The sequence below is a fragment of the Hordeum vulgare genome, chromosome 4H (assembly GCF_904849725.1).
Source record: "Hordeum vulgare subsp. vulgare chromosome 4H, MorexV3_pseudomolecules_assembly, whole genome shotgun sequence".
Classification (NCBI taxonomy): domain Eukaryota; kingdom Viridiplantae; phylum Streptophyta; class Magnoliopsida; order Poales; family Poaceae; genus Hordeum; species Hordeum vulgare.
Window position 1 is genome coordinate 61,986,729 of NC_058521.1, and position 8,043 is coordinate 61,994,771.

Consider the following 8,043-nt stretch of genomic DNA (forward strand, 5'->3'; position numbering starts at 1 on the left):
TCTGCGGAGCCCCTTCTCTCCCTTGAGTTGGAGTGTTTGCTCCACTCCTGCTTCCTCCATCAAGTTCCATGGACACCGGTAAAGCTCCTCCCTTTATTCTCTTGGTCGGTGTTTTCTTGTTCTAGGGTTAGGAGCTTGGTGATGTGGATCCATGGCTATGGTTTGTGCTTTGTTCTTGGATGGAACGAAGGAGATATCCTAGGGGAGTTTAGGTTCTATGATCCATTGCTTTTATCTTGACATGCCCTAAGTTCTTCATGTTTTAGCTCAAGTACTTCTTCTCTTATTTCTCATTGGATTAGATCTAAAACTTGAATCCCCTTGACTAGGCATGTCTCTATCTAGATGTTCTTGAGGTTCACATGTGATTAGGGCTATGGTGTTTCTTGTAGTGATTTTATGCAGTAGCCATGGACCTCGTAAATCAAATCTAGCCGTTCTTATGGGTCTTTCTATATTCAGATCTGAAAGTCAACCCCCTAGCGGTACTACCGCCAGCCTGGCGGTACTACCGCTAGGACCCTAGCGGTACTACCGCCAGGGGTAGCGGTACTACCGCGAGGAGGATATTTTTCGTTATGTTTGGCAATGTGAGTTTATTCTTATGCTTCTTTTTGACCATTGCCTTGACTCCTCCTGTCGCTCTTTTTCGGTGTGTGTCTTGTGTGTCACAGGTGGTGCTCGTCGCTCGAATCCCCCACGGGACACCCGACCGAAGCAGTATCGCACTTCAGAGGCTCCAGAGGGCTCCGCCACTTCTGGTCTGAATCCCAAAAAGAAGTCTTTCAAGAAGACAGCTCACAAGAACAAGGGGATCAACGTTCGCACTATGCCCCCTAAGGATTTTCTACCGTTCCGCAACCACAATCACTATCTAGAAGACAAGGCTCAGATCAAGAACATCGAGCATGTTTGGTCACGGGATCAGTGCATGATCTATCGCGACATCATCAAGCCATTCAAGAAGATTTTTGTTCCAGTGCAGTGGATTGACCTTGCTCACCTTCAGCGGAACCCGGATTACTTTGGTGAGGCTCTCTCCTTGATTGATAAGCTTGGCCTTAAAGAGATCATCACCTTCAGGCAAAACTTTGACCCAGATGTTGTGGCCCAATTCTATGTCACTGTTCACTTTGCACCTGATGACGTGCGCACCATGACTTGGATGACCGGTACTCAGAAGATGACAGGTTCCTGGTCAGAATTCATGCAGCTTCTCAAAGTCGACTTTCAGGGAGATGAAACTCCTCTTGGGATGCGTCCTCATGCTCTGTCTTCATCTACTGCCACCCCAAGGACAGGCTGCAACAACTTTATGTGAAGAAAGGTGTGCTCCCCAAGCATCTGGATATCATGCATCGGATCTTCCGCAACACTCTCTTTCCTCACATTGGCAACTTTGACGAGGTGCATGGTCATCTAGATGAGATGCTTCTGCTCTGTGAGGAGGCTAGGACTAAGGAATCTGCCCCTCTCGATATTGCCCACGTGATGTTCAATGAGCTCTGGAACTGCATCATGAACCGCAAGGTTTCCATCTATGGGCCCTACTTGTTTCCCTATATTCGCAAGAGGTGGCACGAAGTCTATCTGATAGATGAATTCCCTATTCAGGCTGATCCCTTTGTGCATGATCCTATCAAGCTCCGTATCAAAGACAAATGGGCCAACCCATCAACTTCGTCTCAGCACATGGACACTCACACAGAGACTGCTGCTGGAGGAGGCCCCGCTTCTCAGTCCTGCTCTTCTGCTATGCCATCTTGGGCAGTGAAACTGAAGGATAAAATGAAGACTCTCTTCTGTATGCAGGCCAGGGGACAATATCAGTCTCATGTGGCACAGAAGGAGAACCGTTAGAGGCAGAAGCATGTCTTGAGGACCCTTGATGTTGATATCTCAAGCGGCTCAGAGGACGACATCACTCCATAGTCTGATTGGATGCGGGCTCAAGGTTATCAGTGGACTGGGTCTGATGCAGAGGAGGAGGCGTCTGAGGAGGACAATGAGGAGGAGCAGGACGATCCGGATGCCATGGACGAGTCTGGGGATGATGAGGATGCGGAGTAACCACCTGTGTCATTAGGTGTGCCCCTTTTTGGTGTCTTGTGCCAAAGGGGGAGAGAGTCTAGGAGCTGGATTTGCACTTTGCATTAGCTTTGCTTATCTTTATCGTGCTTGCTTTGAACTTGGTTTGATCTTATCTGCTATCTTTGCTTTGTGTGATGTGAGACTTGGACTGGTGTGAGACTTAATTCTGTCATATGCTGTGAGTCATATGCTCTTCAATTATCTCTACCACTATCTTTATGTTCACATGCTATCTACTGTGCAAATCCGGTATTGTCATCATTCCACCAAAAAGGGGGAGATTGTTAGGGCATATTTATGCCTTAGTAATTTTGGTGATTGATGACAGTACCGCAAAGGACTAATCATGTGCATTAAGATTTCAGATAACACATGTCAACGACAGAAGACGACTCGACCCCCTCCATGGAACAGAAGCACGGTGTCCTCTACGATTATGTTTCTTTGAGTCTTAGGAACGCCGTACTATTAAGAGGGGACCCGTAGTGGAAAGGTTTGGGTGGAATCAATTTTGCACGCACACACTTTATCTCCTTTCCCTTTCCCTGCAACTTTGGAGTGGTTCCCGCCTCTGGTTTATCTCCTCTAAGCAAAAAGGTCTCTCAGCGGTAGTATCGCTGTCCCTAGCGGTAGTACCGCTGTGCTGGCAGTAGTACCGCCCCTGGTCAGCGGTAGTACCGCTCCAGGAACTTAGTACCGCCTTCCTAGCGGCTGTACTTCGTCGGACTTTTTGCGAAGACTTTCTTGGTGGTGGTTGGCCCGGTAGTGCATCTGCACTACCATGGGCCTAGCGGTAGTACCGCTGCAGCCAGCGGTAGTACCACTGGAGTGCCAGCGGTAGTACCGCTGCAGCCAGCGGTAGTACCGCTGGAATGCTAGCGGTAGTACCGCTAGGCTCGGGCTCTGAGTGGGAAAACGGTTGGATTCCCCCCCACTATATAAGGGGTTCTTCTTGCTCTAGAACCCTACCTTTGACCCTCCCAAGCTCCATTGTTGCTCCCTAAGCTCAAAAGTGCCCGATCTCTCTCCCTAGCCAATCAAACTTGTTGATTTTCTAGGGATTGGTTGAGAAGGCCTAGATCTACACTTCCACCAAGAGAAAATTGATTCCCCCACCAATCCCTTGCAGATCTTGTTACTCTTGGGTGTTTGAGAACCCTAGATGGTTGAGGTCACCTCGGAGCCACATTCCATTGTGGTGAAGCTTCGTGGTCTTGTTGGGAGCCTCCAAGCTTTGTGTGGAGTTTTCCCCAATCTTGTTTGTAAAGGTTCGGTCGCCGCCTTCAAGGGCACCTATAGTGGAATCACGGTATCTTGCATTGTGTGAGGGCGTGAGGACAATACGATGTCCGTAGTGGCTTATTGGGGAGCATTGTGCCTCCACACCGCTCCAAGGGAGACGTACTTCCTGTCAAAGGGAAGGAACTTCGGTAACACATCCTCGTCTTCATTGGTTCCACTTGCGGTTATCTCTAACCTTTACATTGTGTATGCTTATGTTGTTGTTTATCTCTTACTTGTCTTAGATGTCCTTGTTGGTAGCATCATATAGGTTCACCTCCTTGTTGACATTTTAGAGAACCCTTATGTTGCTAACCCTAACTTGCTAAGATTAATTAAAAAGTGGTGGTTGCCTATTCACCCCCCTCTAGTCAACCATATCGATCCTTTCAGAGTTGTACCATCATAAGGACTAGCTAGAAGATTCTCTAACAAACCAGAAGGAATATTATAATAAATATTATCAATAGGTTCAGTAGGTTGAGGAGCAATATTTTCCACTTCCCTTCGAGGTGAAGATGCCCCGAACAAGCCACTCAAAGGGTGACCGTCTGTAGCAACAAGCAATAGTAAATTTCAGCACTTAGCAAAAATATTTCCTTACCAATTTCCACTTATCAGAGGTGCTTCACTCCCCGACAACAGCACCAGAAAAGAGTCTTGATGACCCACAAGTATAGGGGATAAATCATAGTACTCTCGATAGGTAAGAGTGTCGAACCCAACGAGGAGCAGAAGGAAATGATAGGCAGTTTTCAGCAAGGTATTCTCTGCAAGTGCTATTAGTGACAGTAGTAAATAGTTTTGCGCGAATATATTTTGTAACAAGTGAAAAGTAACAATAGTAACTAAGGTGCGGCTAGGTATCCCAATCCTTTTATAGCATAGGACAGACCGGAAAGTGTTCTTATATGAAGAAAGTTCTCCCGAGGACACATGTTTTTTTATCTAGTCATGTTCATCATGTTGAATTGATTCACATTTACTACTTTGATAATTTTATATGTGGGTCGACCAGTGCTAAGGTGCTATTCTTACTTAAACAAACAACCCACTTATGATTACCCCCTCGCGCAAGCATACGCTACTATGAAAGAAGAATTAATATAAATCTAACCATAGCATGAAACATGTGGATCCAAATTAGCCCCTTATGAAGTAACACGTAAACTAGGGTTTAAGCTTCTGTCACTCTCGCAACCCATCATATACTTGTTACTCCACAATGCCTTCCCTTAGGACCATAACATGGTGAAGTGTCGTGTAGTCGAAATTCACACGACACCACTAAGCGAAGAAACAATATACATATGATACGTCCCAAACGTATCTATAGTTTCTGCTTGTTCCATGATCTTTTGGGTGACATTGTTATATGTTTTGCTACACTTTTATATCTTTTTAGACATATTTGGACTAACCTACTAACTCAGTGCACCCGGTGCTAGTTCCTGTCTGCTGATGTCTTTTTTAAAGGGACTTTTACCCAAATTTGCAAAGTCTTAAAAATCCTGAGAAAAATATATAAAAATCAGCGTGACGAAAGCTTCCAGACGCCCGAAGGAGAGCCGGAGGGGGGCCGCCTGTCAACCAGGCGGCCTGCCCGCGCGGCCTAGGGGGAGGCCGCGCCAAGAGGCCGCCTGAGCGACTGGGACCACCCCTGGTGCCCTCCTTGGGCCTATATTTAGCCCCCGTCGAGGAAACCCTGATTCCAAAACCCTTTTCTCCAGAAGCAATTCCGATCTCCACCGCCATCGTTGACAAGTTTCGGGGGACAAAATTCCTGTGCCGGCACCGTGCCGGGACGGGGAAGTGCCCCCGGATTAATCTCCATCGACGTTGCTTCCTCCCTCCATGAAGCGGGAGTAGTTCCTCCTTGGGGTTGTGGTCTTCTAAAGTAGCTATGTGGTTAATTCTCTCTCTCATGATGTGATCTTGATTGTGATCATGGGCTATGTTAATCTAGGGTGATCCCATGATGTTTACCCTTCTTCTATGTATTGGATTGATGTACTTACTTGTTATTATCTAGTATAATCCCCGAGACCATGGTGACAGCGGTCTATTGGACATGGATTAGAAGAATATTTTCATGAGTGATTTCCTCTTTTATGAAATGATTGAAGATTGAGAGTCTCTTGGTGCTTGTCTTTGACTATCCTTGAGATATGTTGTGGTGATTGTGGTACTCTCTTTGGATGGCCGCGGTGACATTGGGAAATCCATAGATAAGAACTACAAACTTTGAGGTGTGCTTTTGTAGCCCTACATAATTCTCGTCCTCTCTAGATCACAAAGGAATGACCTCCGAGTACGTCTCCATTGCATGTTTTAGTGGAAATATCATGTGATTAAACTATGTTAATATTGTTGGGAGTTGCTGCTAGTGAAAGTATGAAGCCTAGGCCCTTTTTCTCACCATTGTTACACCATTTATATTCACTTTTGTCACTTGCTACCTTGCTGCCATTTTTATTTCAGATTTATATTACCTTGCTTTGCCACACCTATCACCCATATTTTACCATCTCTTCGCCGAACTAGTGTACCTATACAATTTACCATTGTATTAGGTGTGTTGGGGACACAAGAGACTTCTCGTTTCTTAATTGCAGGGTTACTTGAGAGAGACCATCTTCAACCTCTACTTCCCTGAGTTCGATAAACCTTAGGTCATCCACTTGAGCAAAATTGCTGCTGTCCTACAAACCTCTGCGCTTGGAGGCCCAACATAGTCTACAAGAATAGAAGCGTACATAGAGATCAAGCTATTTTTGGCGCCGTTGCCAGAGAAGTGAGTGCTTGAAGGTATATCTTTAGATCTTGAATTAAATCTTTTTGTTTCTTGTTTTTACTTTTTGATACGTCTCCAACGTATCTATAACTTTTGATGGTCCCATGCTATTATCTTGTCAAACTTTGGATGTTTTGTATGCCTTTTATATCTTTTTTGGGACTAACTTATTAACTCAGTGCCAAGTACCAGTTCCTGTTTTTCTATCTTTTTGACCCTTTTTAGAGCTGAATTTTAAACGGAGTCCAAACAGAATAAAACTTCCAAAATGATTTTTTCCGGAACAGAAGATACGCAGGGGGCGTGAGAACAAAGGCAGATGCCACCAGGGGAGGCCACAAGCCCCCTAGGCGCGGCCAGGGGGGCCCGCGCCTAGCAGGCTTGTGCCCCCCTGTGGCTCGTCTGCCCTACTTCTTCCGCTTATAAATCCCCAAAAATTCCAAAACCATGGGAGAGATCCACGAAAATACTTTTCCACCGCCGCAAGCTTCTGTCTCCGCAAGATCCCATCTGGGGCACGTTCTGGTGCCCTGCCGGAGGGGGGATTCAGACACGGATGGCTTCTTCATCAACACCATTGCCTCTCCGATGATGGGTGAGTAGTTCACCATAAACCTTCGGGTCCATAGCTAGTAGCTAGATGGCTTCTTCTCTCTCTTGGATCTTCAATACAAAGTTCTCCATGATCTTCATGGAGATCTATCCGATGTAATCTTCTTTTGCGGTGTGTTTGTCGAGATCCGATGAATTGTGGATTTATGATGAGATTATCTATGAATATTATTTGAGTTTCTTCTGATCTCTTATATGCATGATTTCATATCCTTGTAATTCTCTCCGAGTTGTGGGTTTGGTTTGGCCAACTTGATCTATGATTCTTGCAATGGGAGAACTGCTTGGTTTTGGGTTCATACCGTGCGGTGACCTCACCTAGTGACAGAAGGGATAGCGAGGCATGCATCGTGTTGTTGCCATCAAGGGTAAAAAGATGGGGTTTATGTCTATTGCATGAATTTATCCCTCTACATCATGTCATCTTTCTTAAGGCATTACTCTGTTCGTCATGAACTCAATACACCAGATGCATGCTGGATAGCGGTCAATGTGTGGAGTAATAGTAGTAGATGCAGAAAGTATCGGTCTACTTGTCTCGGATGTGATGCCTATATGTATGATCATTGCCTTAGATATCGTCATGACTTTGCGCGGTTCTATCAATTGCTCGACAGTAATTCGTTCACCCACCTAATATTTGCTATCTTGAGAGAAGCCTCTAGTGAACACTATGGCCCCCGGGTCTACTTCACCTCATATTTTCAGCCGTACACTTTTACTTTGTTGCACTTTCCGCCTTCATATCTCACTTTGCAATCAATCTTGAAGGGATTGTGTCGGTGAATACTCACAACATATGCCATAGGTAGGCTAAACTCGGTAAGAACCGAAGGGACAACGGAGGGCGCTGGGGACGAGGTTGGTACAAGCATGGAATGCACGCTGTACCCAGGTTGAGGGCTCTCCGTAGAGATAAGACCCCTAGTCCTGCCGGAGTGTATGATGTATATGGATGGATTACAAGGTTGCTCCTGGAGCTGTGTTGAGGAGGAGGAAGAGGGGAGCAACCGGCTCGTCTCTGCCTCTCTCTATGTGGTTGGTGAGTGTGATATGTTGTTCGACCGACCCTCTGCATGGAGGGTGACCGGGGGGTTTTATAGATGAACCCACCAACCTACAATATGGATAAAGAGTACAAGAGTGGGACCCGGCTGGCAGCCTCGCCGGCCGGCCAGGGGGCCCACGAGGGTCTTGTCTTGTCGCTTGAGGGGCCCGCTGGGTGCGAGGTCCCGTCTGGCTGTGGGACCTGCCGGCTAGCCAAT